At 34.9% G+C, this 20,352-nt stretch overlaps 1 long non-coding RNA gene across 10 annotated transcripts; it reads right to left on the bottom strand.

The window, feature by feature from the left end:
- Positions 1 to 10,305: 10,305 nt before the first annotated feature.
- LOC145134813 (uncharacterized) lies at positions 10,306 to 13,815 on the bottom strand. Of its 10 annotated transcripts, XR_013719367.1 has the most exons (10): positions 13,045 to 13,809; positions 12,294 to 12,360; positions 12,046 to 12,134; positions 11,863 to 11,932; positions 11,704 to 11,773; positions 11,402 to 11,561; positions 11,141 to 11,295; positions 10,954 to 11,043; positions 10,740 to 10,874; positions 10,306 to 10,639 (listed from the first exon to the last, which is right to left on the bottom strand). It is a non-coding gene; the product is annotated as an uncharacterized LOC145134813 (long non-coding RNA). The 10 variants fall into 10 exon arrangements; XR_013719361.1 differs by having other exon boundaries at positions 11,402 to 11,932; positions 13,045 to 13,461; positions 13,706 to 13,815; XR_013719363.1 differs by having other exon boundaries at positions 11,402 to 11,932; positions 13,045 to 13,461; positions 13,710 to 13,809.
- Between the last annotated feature and the right edge of the window lie 6,537 nt (positions 13,816 to 20,352).

The raw sequence follows: 20,352 nt of genomic DNA on the forward strand, positions 1-20,352 counted from the left end.
CCTATGTTGAATCATTTCAACAAGATATTTATATATGTCCAAGACTAACTTCTATTAAACCATTCAATCTAAACTTTTAGATTTGAAATGAAGTATGAGTGCCCCCTCCCTTAAGTCTATCATAGAGAAACAATCCCCAAACTTTGCAATTTGCAAATTGAAAACTTTGTTCCCTATGAATAGTATTGCCAACACACACAATACTAGCATAACAATTATGCTCCTACTAGCTTAATAATTACCCAGAAATCAACTGGACTTCTAGAAATCAATACTTTGACTTTCTTACTAAAGTACAGATTTCTGATGCTTCGATAAGTCTCCAAATAGACTTTGTAAGCTTATACACCTTCATTAGATAGATTACATGTGTGTTTAAACCCTTTCAAAACTTATAGATATATGTCTTGAAAGTTCAAACAACTCCTTGCCATTTCTCACAATTAAAAATACGAAGAGGGATGACGTAATCATATAATGAATTCGAGAATGCAATTAACATAACCAATATCCCTGTTGATCTTTATCAGATCTTTAAAACCTATTGGTGGAAAGTGTTTCCTCATAATCAATCTTATGAATTAGAGCAAAACCTTTTACCACCTAGGTTTTATGGTGTATATATTCCCATCCATGTGAATCTATTATTTCCAACCTACAATCATAAGATAAGGTTAGGGACAAAACCAAATTCATATTCAACTTTCCTTCATGGACTGAACTTCGTTATTTTAAATTTCTTGCCCTCTGGTAGCACAAGGGCCTACTAGTGCTTCCGTGTTGTTAACCAGCTTACATATATTGATCAATGTACTTTCATTGACCAACGTGCTTTGCCTTTTGCAGTCAAATGAGAACCATATAACTCATAAGCATTGCCAACTTAACCGGAAGGTGTAAAGAAACAAGAATGTGTCAACTTAACACGATAGGTTATCAACCTCAGCTCGTGTGTTAGTGGTGACTAAAAGGTTTATTGTCGACTGCCTCTTGAAACTTTCAAGATCAATAAGACTCCCACTGAATTTTTGTCATATGATTTTTTCCTTTCAAGGAACATTCCTTGATGACTAAAACAAATATTTAATAGTTCGTGTGGATTCTCGATAAGAAAACACTTCACATAATAGGTCTCAGTTTATCCTTTGTTTATCGCTTAACGAAAACATCACAACTCCAACTATATATGTGCTAGAGTAAGGAAACATCTTTACTCCACATATTTTCAAGATGTTTTCAACCTTCTTAGTCAGAAATGAGTTTCAAGATACGATTTGTAGTTACTAGAGTATCACTCTAAGACTTGATTGGAAACGAAGTATGACTCATCTCTCAATTGAACCATTTCAACGATATCTGATTCCTCTTCTTGGTCATACAATTGCACTAAGATGTTCTTCGAGGATTAATTGTGATATAGTTCAACAATCATTAAGATGATCACAAAACATGATACTAAAGTACTCTCCTTTCCTTTCAGATTAGAGAAACTTTTATCTTTTTGTCTGACAGATTCTTCTTATTCGTTGTATTACTCTTTGAATCTTTTCAAAGTATCAAAATTATGCTTAATCTTATAAACACAACCATATTAACTGAAACATCAGTAAATCATGACGGATAGAGCTATCATCCTTTGTGGTGGATTTGAACTGTCCATATCAACATGTATTAGATTCATTAGTCCTTCACGTGACTCACATAAACATGTTATCAATGAATTAGTCATAATCTTCCAACGATCAAGATTCTCATACATCACACAATTCAAATTTCATGACGCCAAGTTTCTATCCAATTGAAACTTGGGTGATGAGAATTCTTTATCACTTAGTTAATTATGATATTACCACAAGCAATATAATAAGAATCAAATCCCAATTAACATTGCTAATAATAGAAATGTAACCAACACTTTCATAAATGTCATTGTAAGGAAATATAAAGTAAGTGAACTAGATAAACCAAAATTTCAGTTTTATTGATAATAAACGAAAATTTTGAACTTGTCCTTACAATGCATAAAATTGAAAACTATATTTCTAGACATCTCCTAAGAAATCTATTAAATTATCCTAACTCCCAAGCACTAGCTCCAAATTCTGATCATCGAACCATGCGACCGAAGTCCATCTCTCATGATCAGATTTAGCTCACTCTAATTAAGCTTCCTTATTTCTCTTAGATCCTGAAATAACATCAAAATGTAATCATCACATCATGTATTAAGAATCTATGAATAGCAAAACTTGTTAAGATAATGGAGTTTAGATAATGTATGTACCTGAAGTAGAGTCACACAACTTGACTTTACTATCTCTAAGATATTTCAGGTACTTTGGGCAGCTTTGCAACCAATTTCCCTTCAATTGGAAATAGAAACAAATGGACTCTTTATGGTTAACACATGGAACTATCTCAGAACTAGAATTTCTCTTTACCATATGACCAAACGGTTTGACCTTGGCCGATCCCTTTCCATTGGGAAGAGAAATATTTTCTAGATCACCATTGTCACCATTGTCAATGTCCATGGAAACTTTGGAACTAGACCTTTCAAGCACCTTTGCTTAACTTGTGCTCTTAAGCATTTCTGATTCAGCAACAATCAACATATGTGTTAGATCAATTAGGGTCGCGTCGATATTCCTCATATGAAAGTTCTCAATGAAATGACCATATGACCTAGGAAGTGAAAGAAGAACCAAATCAATGGCTTGCTCCCTTGGAAAAAAACACCCATTCTATCCAATTTTTCAATGTACGATTTGATTTCCAGAACATGCATACACACAAAATTTCCATTTTGATGTTTACATGCCAATAGGGCTTGAGTAGTTTCGTATCTTTCAACTTGAGAAAAACGCAACGTTGGGAGAGATACTAGAGGAGGAGGTGGAAGAGTTGAAGAAGCATGACATCCAGTTCCACCATTTCCCGAACAAGAGAAAACATTTTCACTTTGATTAGAAAGTGGAAGATCATCTTCAGAAGAAAGAGGAAAACCATTTCCAAAAGAATAAGGAAGATCATTGTTGTCTTGACTCGACATCTATAATGAGAGAAAAGAGAATTCATGTTAGTTTAAGTTAATCCTTAATTATTAACCCATAAATTTTAAATTAAGGCTAGGATCCATACTTTCGATTCGAACTTTGAAGAGGTATGTCGTAATCAAATTCGAATCTATTTTAGGTAGGTAAGGCTTTTACCAATTTCAATCTTATGAAACTCGTAGATCTTTTGTGATTCATTGAATCTAATCAATGGCATGTTTAATCTTAGATTATGCTCTTCCATTTGTGACTGGGATACCGAGGATCACAAACAAGATGTGAATAACCATGCAAATTAGCTTGACACTCTCGATGTCATTTATCATCTCATTTTATTGTGTCGGTTAACCATATGCGCTCCATTAATCAATTATAATTTTCGAGATGCCCATTATTACTCTTTATAGTTACTATTAGTGTGTCGGTTAACCACACACGCTCCACTAACTACTATAAAGTATAATGTATAATTTCATGGGTTAGCATACAAATTCACATTTTTCCTAAAGGAACTAAGATTGGGATTTAAATAAAAAAGTTTAGTTACTTTTTTATCGCATTATACTTATTAATGAGAATTAATTGTCCTATAAAACCCGTTCGGCTAACGACCCTCCACCATACAAGAGAGCGGTGGGTAAGAGTGGATACCCAATGGCGGTCATTTTAAAGGTCGCTTCCGTAAACTCGCCTTATAGTATGGCTTCATGAATGAGGCGTACTAGCGGTTCGACTAACTTATTCTTATACATATAGTGATAATCAATCTTTTAATTTTAGATATAGTATAAGGTGTATTTAAAACTTTTCAAAATAGTAGGGTTTATATTTTAAATTTCAAAATTAATATTCAATTAGTTAAAATAAATGATTTAGTTATTAACAATTAAACAAATTAAATCAATAAGGATTCCAAATTTGTAATTATTCCTTTTAATCAAATAAACTAACAATTATCAAATAAGGAAACTCTCAAAACCCTTACCTAATTCGAAATCTTGGGGAGGAAGGCTAGGATTTCCAAACCCTAGCCCTTATTTTCAAAAACAAGGGGGGTGGAGGCTAGGGTTCTTAAAACCCTAGACCCTTGTCGAAATTTAGGCAAGAAACCCTTGCCCAAAATCGATTACTTGGGAGGCAAGGTAAGGGTTTCATCCCTTACCAAAATTTCGAAACTTAGGGTCCAAGAAACCCTAATTTCGAAATCCTTGGCCTAGAGGGTTTAATTTACATAAACCTCAATTTGACCAATTCAACCATTATATCAAATTCAATAGAAAACAATCCAAGCTCTGATACCACTGATGGGGTTTATGCAAAACAAACAAAACTTAAACTCTTAATTGTGCATGCAACCCTAATAAAGATCTATGTTTTCTCTATTGAATCTATAACTATGAACATCAAAAGGAAACCCTCAAAACACTAAGCTATTTTCGAAAATACCAAATTAGGATTAAGGATTACATACCTTGATTGTTATTGTAGCAAATAACAATGAAACCTTCTTGTTGATCTCTTGGAAGCAAGCACCATAATTTTCGTACCTCTAATTGAATCACAGCTAAGCTAGCAAGATGATGAGTATAGAGAGAGGAGAGGAGAGAAAAATTTTCGTCCAAGGCTCTTAGAAGAAAGGCATGGACGAAATTAAGAGGCAAGGACTCCTTATATAGTTGAGGAAACTTGGTGCCAAAGCTAGGGTTTAAGAGATATGCCCTAGATCCTTTGCTTGGTGACCAAGCAGCCCATAACCCCTTATCCAAGGGGCCTTGGAAGAAATCTCCTAGGGATTCCCTAGAGATTTTCGTCCACCTCCTCCAAGGGGTTCTAGATCCTTCATTTCTCAACTATTAACAAATAACAAAACAGTCACTGTACTTTTAATTAATCCAATTAATCCCAAAATTAATTTCAATTAATTTCTGATTAATTATTAATTAAATAATATGATTTCTAATTAATATATTATTTTCATAACACATTAATAAACCATTTATTTAGTTTATTATTCACATAATAAATTAATCTCTCTCTCTCTAATAGTCATGATGTCTAATTGCTAGGTTTGAGGGTAACCCAAAAGAACTGTGCTACTATCAATTCAAGTATATACCAATTTTAATTATGGGCTTAGACACATAATCCAACACTTTTGGGGGCGGGGGCGGAGGCAGGGGAACGGGGAAATTTTGGGGGCGGGGGCGAGGGATGAACTCTCCGTCCCTTTTGCCCCCGTTGACATCCCTAAAACTCATGAGTTGAAACTAATAAGTCAAACCAAAGTATGGTTTTGGAAAACTGAACAATAAAACTTCACAAATTTTGTTTGTTTTTATCTAAAAGGCGACTCGTACTCAACGCTAGTAAAGCTGGTATACAAAGCTCAGTTTTTATAACATCCAAAATATGGTCCCAAAACTTTCATTTTTAATAATAGATAAAACAATATTTATCAATGACATCCAAACATATACATAAGACCAATGTATCAATTTCTGTAAAATCAGAGTAAAACACCCAAGGCGGAAGCATATGGTGTGTGCTCTGCAATCATTTGAAGCTCTTCTTTTTGAAAACCAAAGTACCTGAAACCAAAACTGATAAACCGTAAGCACGAAGCTTAGTGAGTTTCCCCCAAACTACCACATACCACAAATATCATACAGTTAAGAGATACGGGCCCCGCCCAAACTCAAGGAGATATGGGCCCCGCCCACACTCGGATAACGGGCCCCCTTTAGGAGATACGGGCCCCGCCCACACTTTGTGAGATACGGTCCCTGCCCACACTCAACTAACTAAGAGATACGGGCCCCACCCACACTCTGTGAGATACGGGCCCCGCCCACACTCAACTAATCATGAGATACGGGCCCCACCCACACTCAAATAATAATGAGATATGGTCCCTGCCCACACTCACATACATAAACAAACACATACAAGTATCACATAGACAACAAGTACACAACCTTCCAAACATACCAATAACCACACACAAGTAATGATGAGATACGGGCCCCGCCCACACTCATATAGATATAATCATATAAACATTCCAACACATGCGAAAAACACAAAGATAATAGCATACGACACAATCAACGGGCCCCACCCACATACAAGTCATATATGCATAACCTGATACTAGCATATAAAATAATCATCGGGCCCCGCCCAGCATACATATCAATACATATACATGCCAGGGTCATGTAGACAACTGGCATCCTAACATAATAACCATGGGCCGACATTGGTGCCTTCGACCCGCTAAACACAGTGAGGAGACTCACCTTGTTCTGCTGAAGTCCCGCGGATAAAACTTTAGCTGCTGGATGACAGATTCCCGAACTGTCAACATCAAAACAACACCCAATTAATAATCGGGTTCCAATACATAACCATAAGTCCATGCTTGGGGTAGAAAGACTACATTACCCCCAACCTAGCTTGATCCAAGCCCGAGGCCCAAACTCACACTCTGAAGGCCCAAAAGTCAAATAATCAACCAAGGCCCAACTATGGCCCAATTTTCCAAATTGGGCGCAAACCCCTTACATGGGCCTTACCCTAAAGCCCATCCAAATATCCTAGTCCATACACTTGTTCATAGATGGCCCATTAAGAACCCAAATACCTAGGCCCAAAAGAAAGGCCCAACTTGAAGCCCAATCATAATTAGGGCTTTCACATAAAATGACGATTAGGGTTAAGTGTTCTTACTTAACCCATTAAGGACTTAATCCATTAAGTCCATCATCCCACTAGACCAATTATACAATGTGATCGGGCATAAGTCACAATTCCAATCCAACGGTCCAAAACGCGGGTCCCGACAAGTCCAAACTAAAATCTCCAAGATTAGGGTTTTCTAAACCCTAATTAGGGTTTCCAACCCAAGCACATGCCAACTAAGTCCAAGATTAAGCTATTGGGCCGATTAGGGTTTCACTAGGTCGAGCACCACCCACTGCCACCTCGGGCGGTGGTGGTCGATGTCGGTTCACGGCGGCAGCCACCACCTCATGGTGGTGGTGGCTATGATTCTAGGCCAAAATACTGACAAAAGTACTCCAAACACCAATCCAATCACTCGCATAAACACACAGCCTCCGGAGATGGTGGCTAGTGGCGGCAAAACAATGGCAGCCACCACCTCACGGTGGTGGTGGTGGTGGGTTTTCCGGCCAAATAACGCACATGCTACACCACAACTACCGACATCAACATGTATACTCGAACACACACCCACACAGCCACCGCCTATGCGGAAGACGTCACCGGAAAAGACGAGAACAGCGGCCCAAAGGCCACCGACGACAGTAACGACGTCTCCAATGTCTTATCCACAGAAAGAACGAGAGAGAGAAAATATGGGTTGCAGGTGGGCTTACCGAGTGCTTCCGGTTGCTCGTGACTCACGCATCGACACCCACAACGTGTTCCACGGTCCTCGGTGGTTCTCCGGTTGCCCCATGACATCCGACAGCAAGGTTGTGGTGGTGGCGCTTCAATGGCGAGGTAGCCGCTTGGCTGCCTTGTCTGATCAGAAAAACGAGTAGAAGAGTGGTGACGACTGGAGAGTCATGAACGACGACTATCATAAGAGTAGGGTTAGGGTTTGCATCTTCCAAACAAGAGGGAAAAGGGATACGGGGTTAATCCCGTGTCTCATTTCAAACCTTTGTCCATTTTTTCAAAATTAGTCCCTCCTCACATGCTCTTTTTCAAATTAACCCCAATAGTTACCAAACATCCCCTGCCTTCAGAAATCTTTACAAAGTGACTCTGAAATTTACACTTAACCCCCACAATTCCAAAAATTATGACATTTAACTCCCATGGCTAATATCCATAAATTATTATTGATTTAGGGCTTCAATAAAATAATATAAAAATATCATTTACATCTCGGGGTTTAGGGCTTATTATTTATTTACTTATTTTATTTAATTTTAAACGGAATGTTACAGTTTTAAATGTAACTAACAACTTATTATGTTTTATGAACTGATTATTGAATTGTTTTACAACATTTTTAATATCTAGTTTTATTTTAGTCAATTTAATATATGATGTCAACATTACATTTATATGAAATTGATATACGACGAACTACTCACGAACTATTTGAGCTCATATCGTTAAAAGTTTGAAACGAGCCTTAGCCCAAGCTTGAGTGTAGAATAAATCTCATCTAATAAACGAGTCCGATCTCAAGTCAGCATATGAGGGCTCGTTTAAGCTTGTCAGCTTAAAATAGCTTTTGTATAATATATTATTATTTATATATTAATAAAATATGAACAAAATAACGAGTTGGTCCCGATTTTGACCGACCTTCAAGGACAAACGAGCATTAACGAGTCGACCACACGCTTCATGTATGCTTTACAAGTCAAGCTTGAGCCTCCATACTCTTAATGTAGCTCGAACTTTAGCTTCTATAACTTCAAAACAAGTTTGACAATATGTTCGGCTCCACTCGTTTGTATCCCTAACTCGCAACTTCATGCATGTTTTTTTGTCATTCTTTATGTAAACAATAATTTTATTAATTTGAAAAGATAAACATAGGTCCGACATCAAAAAGAATATTTTCGGATTTGGTCTTAAATTTCTCAAACATAATATGTAAAGTTAACTAACCTCTCTAATAAGCTAGTTTTGAATTTAAATTAAGTAGGGTTAGCATTTGTCGGGTCTAATCTTCAAATCTTTTTTGAATGGTTAATACTTTAGTTCTTATAATGGTTTCCACCACATCTTCTAAAAGAGCATGTACCAATCAAATATCCCCAATCCCATTAAGATTAATTGGATATCTAACATTATTTAATCATCAAATAATTGTTAAAGCTTTTGCAATAACACTTAGTTAAATAATAACAAATGTAAATGCAAATACACAACTTCGTAATAAAATTCCTTAGAAATACGTTATTATTTATATAAAACATCCCAAAAAAAGCCTTGTTATTTTTATAAAATTAGAAGAAAAGCAATTTGTTGTTCAAACTTCAAATCGAAAGATTACCCAAATCAAAGAGTGTGGCCCATAAAGATGTGATTTATCATCAACATATGAAAATGTAAATTATTGGAGTTCTTATATTCATGTATCTGTTATTACTGTATATTTATCCCTATATATATTATCTTAAATTGCATACCCAAAAGAAATATTTATATTCATATGTTTATAATTATACATATTATATCACTCGCGTCTCATTTTAATCAAGTTAACTACTAATATTGTAGTGAATTCTTATAATTAGTTTGTTTATATCCGTAAATTGAAATTCAACTGAGTTTTATGGATTCAAAACTATGTTATAACATTCTTTTGGAATCTGTTTTTAATTATAAAATTCTACCGTTTCAAAAATAATAATAATAATAATAATAATAATAATAATAATAATAATAAATCAAAGTCAAAGTTAACTAATATAAACCAACCAGGATAAATTAAATTAACATAATATATGTACCTCAATTTGTTTCGGTTTTAGTTCATATGATTGTTGCAAATTTATTATGTATTTGCTAAATGAAATTAAAATCGAATAACAAATGACTTTTCGATATTACTTAGAGCATGTAAAACTATGTGCTTAAAAGATTATTAGTTATTACTAAATACTAATTCCATTATCATATGATCCAATTATATTTGATTTTTGACAACCACTACAAGAAAATTTCAATTTAGCTACGGAAAAATTCTGTAGCAAAAACCTGAAATTCCGTAGCTAAAGCTGAATAACTACGACATTTGTTACACAAATTTTCAATTAGACTCCGTAACTTTATTTCTTGTAGCAAATTGTTTAGCTACGGAATTATAATTCCGTAGCAATTTTGCTATGACAGTTTCTATGACATGTATTTCGTTGCAAATTGAGTTCCATTGCATTTTCGTAGCAAAATCCATAACAATTTTTCCGTAACAAATTTCGTAGCAAATTCCATAGCAATCTTTCCGTAACAAATTTCGTAGCAACTTTTCCGTAGCAAATTCCATAGCAACTTTTCCGTAATTAATTCCGTAGCAATGTTTTCGTAGTAAATTCCGTAGTAACTTTTCCATAACAAATTCAATAACAATTTTTCCGTAACTAATTCCGTTGCAATGTTTCCGTAGCAAATTTTGTAGCAACTGTTCCATACCATTATTCAATTACTTTTGATTACTCAATTCGACTATTTATATCAATTTATAAAAATGCAATTAATATAAAACCACAAGTAAAAGAGTATTTCTATAGAAACTAAAAGAAATATCCAATATATCAAAAGATACATATTTCAAAATCAAAAGTGGCAACTAATTAAATATAAAATGATACTCGATACCTAATATTCTATCATTGATTAATAAAAGTTTTAACCTAATCACTCAAAGCTTGTGCAAGTTCAAACTTTGCTTGAACATCCACATTTTTCTGTTGAAACTCCACATTCTTTTGTTGAGCATCCTTATATTTTTCTGTTGAATATCCTCGTATTGTTCGCGTTGCGTCTCAACTAAGGCAATTTGGTTTGAGACATAAGTCTTTCTTTTTATGATCCTGCAATATTTTAATATAACCCATAAAAACAAGAACAAATGATTAAACAAGAAATTTGACTGTTAAATCTTATAAAGGAGGTAAAGCACAAAAAAATTACCTCAAAGGTCTTTTTCAAAAACATATGAAAACGTTTTTCGTATTTTTGTCTAGCAAAACCAAATCCCACTACAATGGCATTAAAAATGGACATCGCCTTTTGAACAGCCTCTTCATGTGCTATTCTCATTGCAGCCTACAGTGATTTGAAGGAAGATTTTATAAAGGCTTGTACATTGGTTTATATAAAAATAATAGAAAATAATGAATCATACTTCCTCAGGTGGCTTTGTACGATCAAAGACTGACACATAGAGATCAGTAGCCAACTCATATGCCCTTTTACAATCTGCTTCTTCAACACTCTGTAAAATGGAAATAGTTTAGTAAAACACAATAAGAATTAAAAAGAAAATTATACAAAACTAACATGCCATAAGGAGGTTATTGTAGGCACTGCACCATTATTAAGAGCATCTAGCAAAGACTGAGTGATACGTGCAAAAATAGGTCCAAACTGTTTCTGTGGGCCCCACTTGCTTGGGCCTAGTCCTCTAAAAAACAAACCTTGTTAAAGCATCAAGTCCCGCTTTAACCTCTGGCCTCATGTCGCCCAACTATAATTCACACAACAAAATTGAATTAATTGATAAAACACGAAACTAACTATTAACATATTTTATTGTATTAATAATATTTAAGTTCAATAAAATAATCACTGACCGGAATCTGGTTAAGTCGTTGGAGCTTGTTCTCATTTTTCACAGGTCTAACAAGAGTGAAAGCATTCAGTTTTGATCAGGTGTTGTTGTGTGACTTTGCATTTCGGTTTTGATCAGCTCTATCAGCCCTTGGATTGGACCACTTGTTATCTATGGATTCCCTTTCTCAAAATTACACAGATTCCAATCAGTATTTATTATCTATTATTAGTGTCCTATATTTTTAGTTAATTGAAGGCTTTAGTGAAAAGTGTAATACTTAGTTATTGAGTATTTCAAAAAAGAGAGTAACAGGGCTACTACCACATGGAACATTTTCCATTTGATGTGCAACATTTGTGATCCTTAATGCACGTTTAAGGCAAAGGAGAACCTTGTAATCGGAATGGAATCAAGATTGTGTCGGTTCTGGAAAAAGAAGAATGGAATAGAGAAAAATAAGAAGGATGGGAATGGGAATACCTTTCTCCATCCTTGATTACATCCACCCAAAACAAATGTGAACATGCATACAACGCTCTACACCAGTCAACTGAAACATTATATCAAACAGTTTGAAGGCATGGAACGATTACATAACACCACATCATATAAAACCCTCTTATTCACATAATGGTAACAATTAAACAATAAATTATTAAAAACCTGAGCCAAAAAAGAAAGAATTCGTTGTTTCAAAGCCTCTTTGATTGGATCCATGGAAGCATCTTTGACTAAATTATTCATGCCAGATCCTGAATAGACGAAGTATAAGTAGAAGTGATACAAGCCATAATCAAACTAAGGGAAAATAACACTTAATAGTTAAAACAAGTAAGATAAACCAAATCAAGAAACACAAGAGACCAAATTGATTTTATTTAAAAAAGACGATGAATGATGAAATTGATTACCTTACTAACTCAATCTGCCTTTCTCCCTCTGTAGCTTCAATGGAAACCCCCAAGCCATGGCGAAAACCTAGAAAAATCGAAATCAATAACATATTTGAGAATTTAACTAATCGAACACGAACTAAAACCATTTTGAAATTAGTATTTAACAAAGTTCAGTAAAAACAAGCAATGTGGTGTGTAAGCACATGAAAAATATAAAGAGGCAGACAGGCATGGTCCCCAGCATAAGAAACGTTGGAAATACGGTCATTCTTTTTATAACATCCTCTCATTTTGGTCATTTTTATGATCAAAACCTAAAACCTTAATAGATTACTTTTTAAGCTAATCTCTTTTTAACAAACCCCAAAAAATAAACAATCATGTATGACTTAATTCTCAAACAAACATCTCATAAACCATGAACTTGTATCTTTTAAGAGAATTTGTTGAAAAATCAACAAGAAAACTCAAAATATTCTCTGCTAACAGAAACCACAACACTTCACTTCCACCTAAAAATGGCATGTTATGAAAGAAAGAGAAGAGTAGATGCTAATTAAAGATAATTTTTTGATGGAGAAAGGACTTTCTTTTTTGTGACATCATTTTTTGATTTCAAAGAAACTCACGCATGATTGAGGCATGCATCCTCTTTTTCTCAAACTTCACCCATTCTTTATTAGCACAAAGCAATAACTATGATTCGTGATGATAGTTTCATAGGAGAATCCAACTCAGAAAGTAAGAAAAAAAGGGCAGTTGGTACCTGAACCCAGCAAAACTGTTCTTTCAAGCATTTCGTCGTACACTTGAAGTGCACGACTTTTCTGCCTTTTTCTCATCACTTTTATTGGAGTATCACAATTGGACACCCCATATCCCTCCCTCCCTGTCATTCAATCTAGCAAATAAAACCGGTGTGAAACCATATAAAAGTATATAAACCGCCCACTTTTTAGCGTTGTACTCACAACGAACTCTCCTGAGCTCAATGGTTTGTGAGAAAGAGCCAATGGTGGTGGTTGGGAGGATTCGAAGGTTGAGCTTCTTCTATTGGGCGTCCAGTCTGACACGATGGTGGTCAGCCTCTCAAAGCGGCGGCCTGAGAATGCAAGTGTTATCACTTACAGCCTTCTGGACGGATTTGTTTGTGACTCTTATGGAGGAGAAACTTTCTTGAAACCTGAGCAGCATTAATGGAGTGGAATTAACTCAATCGTCCAGATGTATATACAATACCTAGTAGGGACGAAGACGGTTGAGAACAATAGTGGCGACGAGGAGTAGGACGACGCAAAGTGAACATGAATGCGACAAGGATCACCGATCAAGAACAACAATAATGCTTTTAGGAAGGAGGAATTAGTTTTGGGGGAATTAGGTTTAAGTTTACGATTGATGGAATGCATAAAATGAGTGGAACATACATACTGATTGACGAAGCAAGCGGGACACGACGGATCAATAGGAGGGAGCTCCCTGCACTGTAGAGGACGTAGAGTACATTCCGATCGATAATGGCGGAAGTGGAAATGAGCGTTGATTTTGGGGGGGGGGGGGGGGGGGGGGGGGGTGAACTAAGGAATTAGGAGGTAATCAAATGTGATTTGGGGTAAATAATTTTTTAGGAGATGTAATTATTTTTTCGTAATAAATTTATTATGGTTAACCTTTTCGTAACTAGTTCATAGCAGACCAGCTACATATTTTTATTGTGTAGCAATTTTTGTTAGCAAAATAGTTACATATTTCAATTGTATAGCCACCTAGCTACGGATTTTGATTCTGTAGCAAATTTTGTAGCCAGTTACTTATAGATGTAGATTTTGTAACAAGTTTTGTAGTATACTGACTACAACCAAGAATCCCATAGCATATTTTGTAGTAAAATAGTTACAGATTTTGATTTCGTAGCAATTTTCAGTAGCGATTCAGGATTTAGCCACGGAAATACAACTTCGTAGTCATTTCGGTAGAAAAATAGCTATGGTCGGCCATTCCGTAGCACATTCCGTACTATAAAAGCTACACATTTTGATTTTGTTGCAACTTTCCATAACTATTCATGATCTAGCTACGGAATACAATTTTGTAGCCACTTCCGTTGCAAAATAGCTACAACTATCCATTCCGTAGCATATTCCATAGTAAAATAGCTACGGATTTTGATTACGTAGCAATTTTCCATAGCTATTTAGGATTTTTCTTGTAGTGAACTACAGGTCCTTGTGGTTTTCTGATTTGTAAGTTTTATCCTTAACTTTTTTTTTCCGATATATATGATTCATGTGGTTTCAATTTCTTGTATGGTTGGTCATTGACCTGTATAAAATGACTTTTATATATTTTCTATTTTATTATGGACTTTCTTTTAAATAATTTTTTATACAAAATTAAAGGAAAAAATATAACCCCCCTCCCCCCGCGCGCGCGCACCTAAATCACATACAATTATACCCACTCACATTCCTTCTTCTCTTTGATTCCCGTCTACTCCACTGTAACAATCCCCCCCTCCGAAAGGAATTGTAATTTGTCTTTTATAATTATGATGTAAAGTGTCGGTAGAAAGGATAATTGAGTGTGTATTATATTACTTGATGTAACATAAAGTATGTAAGACCTTCAATACTCTAGGAGACATTATTGTAAATAGGTTTGTCATATTGCAATCAAACAATTGCAATTCTATTATTGTATTTGGCTCCTTTGAGCCTATAAATAGCCCCCCCCCCTAATTCACCCGTAAATACCCCCAACCCTTCATCCGTTTTGAAGATGCACCATCTATCTTATTTGAACCATGAATACCGAGTTGTATTTAGCAACCAAAAATTGGCACATGTTCCTTCGATGACAGAGATCAAGCATATATCATTTGCTTCTGGTTGTATCTTTGTAGAGCGATCTCGTCAAAGTGTTGGTGAAAGTATTTTCCTTTCTGCCAATAATGAGTTCAAACCCAGAAAATCGACAACCGATCATTCATAATTTTTATTTCTTCATATTGTTTTCACTTGTGTGTCATAATCGTTATGATTTGAGATGTATATGTCAATCATGCATTTTTCCCCATTACTTTATACTCAATTCCAAAGCTTCTCCATCTATTGATTTTTATGTATTCTTCTTTTGTAGGTTAAGATCATCGAGTCTCAACTTTTTATCATTTTCATCGGAGAAGGAAATCCATAAATCGATTTGCCAAATCGATTTTAATTGATTCAAATCCATTACATTTATACTTGATTCTGAACCCATAAATTGATTTTCTAAAAAGACGTCTATTTTGTTCCACGTCTGTGATTTCTGATTTCAAGTTTTATGAGGGTACTGGTTTGATTTCAGATTTAAGGTTTGATCAAGATTTCGATTCAATATAATGCCATAAGTGGCGCTTTCCAATCAACTCCACATTTTGATTCTCTTCCCTTCCCCTTTGTCGTCCGAAAAGCTACCTTGATTTAGAACTTGTGAGTCTTAGGGAGAAAGAAGAGGGGTGTTTTCTCATATTTTTCTTTTATAATTGAAATTAAATTAAAAAATATATAAAATATTATATAAAGGGTATAAAGTCATTTTCTATAAGTAAGAGACCAACCACATAAGAAATTAAAACCACATGGATCATCGGTGAAAAAAAACTTGGAAACAAAACATGCGAATCAAAAAAACCATGCGGGCCATTTATGTAATTTTTATTAATGGATCAATTGGCCCTTTACGAAGGAAAAATATGATTATAAAAGGAAGGTTAGAATAAAAGAGTGGTTGGACGATGATAAAAGCTAGTTATTTTTATATGTTGCAATCATCGTCTTTGTTTTAATATATGAATATAAGAAGTTTGTAGGATCACAAGTTCACAACCACTGGTTATCAGTTATGCTCTTATACGTCTTTATGCACATTATAAGCGACACACTACTACTTCTTCAAAACCCTACAAAGTTAGAGTATACATCACTTCATGACTATGTTTATATTATAAACTTTCTGTTATACAATAGATGTGCACATAGAACGAATCTTATTCGATCCGCTTAACAATCTGTTTCCGATAAGCAATAAAAACCAACTTGGTCGGATTCGGATCAGATTTTAACCGGGTTTTTTGTTGTGAAACGGGGTGTACGTTCTAATTGGTTTTACAAAACCAATTTTTTTTCACTGTTGTAAAAATCCCGACTAGGTCTCGATTAATTCCTACACGCTACACGACCGACTTGAAAGTGCCTAACGATTAATCCTTGCATACAAAATAAGCAAAACAGTAGAAAATGATGAAATTAGTCATATTTAATGTTTTTAGAATTCAACGAAATAGCAGTTGAAGGTACCGGCTTAATCCCCCAATTAATCTCTTCCTAGCCGATTAATCATTTAACCACAGTCCACCGACTAGCTAACGTCGAACGTTTTTTACAACCTTGTTTTTTTTGGATAATCTTGTTTTTATATAAATTCTTTTTACAAATCTAATTTAACTTCAGTCAAATATGTATTTGTATTTTGGGAGCATGTGATGAGACGAATATTTGTAACCTTATTCATATTTTGCGATGTTTCCACTTGATTTCGGGTTTAAGGATTAATCTCCTTAAATCCAACTTACTAGGAGTTGGAATGGGTGAGGCCGAGATTACCTCTTTGGTATCCATTACTGGGTGTTCTTCGGATTCTTTTCCATTTACGTATCTTGGTATTCTCGTCTAGGAGTCTATGGTGTAGGTTAAAGGATGACATGTGATTATTGATCGGTTCCAAAAAGAGGTTTTCGTCTTAGAAAGTGTGATTACTATGGTGGCTGTTTGACTCTCACCAAATCGGTTTTAGGGAGTCTAGAGATTTATTTCTTTTCTCTTTTCAGGTTACCTGCTACAACATGTCATATGTTGGAACCCTATACGACTAAGTTTCTCTGTCATATGGATCAGAGATGGAATCATTAGGTTAAATGGGATGTAATCCTTACTTCTAGAGATCACAGTGACCTTGATATTAGTAGTTTGGATGCGTTCAATTTGGTGTGGTTGTATAACTGAAGGGGGAGATTTTTAACGAGAGTTACTTTTTATGGGCTGGATTGATTAAATGGATATATGGAGATGGTGGTGGATTATGGAGGGCTCTCGGTTTCTTCTGGAGGGGGATGTAGCAAAAAATGTTGGTTATATTAATCATCTTCATGAGAGTGGTTATATTCATAGTTCTTCTTGTTGGATTTAAGTGTCTAAGGTCTTAACTAAATTGGTATAATGTTGATGAATAAAAGTAAAGTCATTTTTGGGTTGCCCTCGTAACCAGAAAATAACGTGGGTTGATTAAAGGGGAGAGATAAATGATTTATTAATATATTATATGATTAATATATATAAATTAGAAAATGTAATAATTAATTAAGAATTAATAGAAATTAATTTAGAATAATTATGGGTTAATTAGAATTAATTAAAGGTACAAGGGCTGAACTGCAATTGTTGAATAGTTGAACAAAAGAGATGATCTAGAGTCCTCCTAGATGGGACGGTTTTGGAGGCTCTTAATGTAGCTTTTAGAAGCCTCCAATTGATAAAAAGGAAACTAGATAATTACTGATTTGAAATATTATTATTTTAAGTTCAAATTTAGTGTTTATGTGTTTATCACACAACTATATAAAGGGATGTAACCCTTGGTATTTTCGGCCAAAAAACCTACATACAAAGAGACTTCCGAAAATCCTCTTATCTCTCCCCCTCTCCTACAATCCTAGGGTTTTCTTGAGTTTTAGGTGTGACGCATAAGAAATAGCCATACTTTTGGAGCTAGTTTTCCAAGGAGACTACAAAGGGTTCCTGATTAGCTTAATTTGAATTAAGCTATAAGGTATGTGGTTCTATTCATAAATTTGATTCATAGGGTTTATAGTTTTTGTTTTATAAGTATGTTGTTATTAATTGAGAAGAGACATAGATACATTAGGTTGCATGTACCCTTAAGAGTTAAGTGCAATTCCGCATGTACACATTGATTGTAACCTGAAAACCCCAAAACTTATATGTCTAGAGTTCTTCTGAATGGAAGCCAGACGTGCTTTTGGTCGGATGTGTGGTGTGTCAGATTGTCGTTTAAGGTACAATTTCACAGGTTGTTTGCTTTATCTCATTCACATGATGTCATGGTAGTGATTTTTGTTCATCTGGTGGTTGGAATTTCTCTTGGTGTCATTAGCTCATAGGAGGTGAAGAAACTTGTAACACTCTATTTTTCACCTTTATCGTAGATTTTAATATAAAATGTTTGTTATAAAATTTGAAGTATAAATATATTACTTTTTAGCCAAAATAATTATCATGGAGATATAGTAGATGTCAATACAAAACCATAAGTACAAAGAACGCTGAAATCTGACTTCATATGAAGAAATTATGATTTTTCAAAGTTTCATGTTCAGTCCGACAAAGCAATGGGTGTCATAAAAAGTGAGATAGAGATTAGTTGCTTTTTAGCCAAAACAATCTAAACGAGAATCAAAGTAGTCGTTAATACAAACTCGTCGATATAGAGAACGTCGAGAACGAAGTTCATATGAAAAGGTTATGATTTTTGCAACAATTTTAGCAGTATAAGCCTTCGTAAAATATAAGGTAAAACTAAAATGAGAATTAGTTGTTGAGACCCAAAGTAAAGTTGTATTACTCGTCAAGAAGAACGCATGGATATAAAGAACTTCAAAACGGAGCTCATATGCGAGAGTTATGATTTTTCGAAAGTTGCGAAAATACATGCAAAGACGATGACGTGGAACCACCAGAGGGAGCCACGTGGCATGGCCGGAGACCAAGTCTCGAAGACAATGTGGATGTGAGAAATGGTGACACGTGGCAAGAACAGAATGGGGCCAACACGACAAAAGCGAGCCGCACTCTTATCTTTAGGCGCGACACGCCATCGTAAATTGCCGATAAATAGCCTCCGAATTCAGCTCATTTTCTCACACTTTCAAACCCATTTCTCTCTAAACCTCCCCAACCTTGTGTCCGAATTTCCCTAGTTATTTGGAGTATTTTAGCGAATCTATAAATAAGATTTATCAGTGATTCCAAGTCATAATATTGATTGATATACTTACGGGAGTGATGTCTAGGCTAGATCTAGTGAGGTGTTTAAATTGGATTTTCCAAACAATATACTCAGTATTCCAAATGGATCCTACCTCTGATATGATATTACCTAGTTATTACTTATTTGATAGAACTCAATATTCATTTGGATTAGTGAAGAATCTAAATACTAGTCATTATCCTTAAATGGTTAATAACTAGTAGAGTATATTATAGGTTGATACGTGTTGTTCAGGCTACCTTTAAAACTATATACTTAGCTGCTTTGAGATTGAGTTACCTCACCATATTATGTATTAAAATATATATCCGTTTATGCTAGGATATAAGAAATAGTAGTGTAGAGATGAAGGTATAATCTCTATGTGCTTGTGTGTAGTATACATGATTTATTCATTATTGTTATCCGAAGGGTTGACGGTGGAACGGTGTCACGCCGTCAGCCTATTGACTGGTGTTGAAGACGGAACAACGATAGGCCGAGAGTCTAAACACATGGTATCGGTAGAGCAGCGAAAGGTCACGAGCCATTGTTTGTATGCTTTCATATGTATTGTGGTATATGGTATCTTGGGGAACTCATTAGGCCTCGACTTAGAGTTATTGAATGACTATTTTTAAGGTTGTTCTACTGATCGTGAAAAGGTTCTAGCATGATTGTACTCACATTAAATGAATTAATAATGTTTTTACACTTCCGCTAAAACTTTCCTTAATAAATGTATGAAGATGATCTTGCAATGAAAATGGGTTCTTGAAATTATGTTATTTATATAGAAAACAATTGTGTTAAAAATCAGGACGTTACAAGTTGGTATCAGAGCCCTGGTTTGAGAGAATTGGATGAACACTAGTGTGATTCCAGACTCAAACTAAGGATCTGAATATCTTTACAAATCTTTTTAAAATAATTTTATACAAAGGAAAAAGATGTGATGCGTATAGTCAGTCGGAGCTCAGAAAGGAAA

The sequence above is a fragment of the Lactuca virosa genome, chromosome 8 (assembly GCF_052849685.1).
Source record: "Lactuca virosa cultivar CGN04683 chromosome 8, Lactuca_virosa_CGN04683_v6, whole genome shotgun sequence".
NCBI classification, from domain to species: domain Eukaryota; kingdom Viridiplantae; phylum Streptophyta; class Magnoliopsida; order Asterales; family Asteraceae; genus Lactuca; species Lactuca virosa.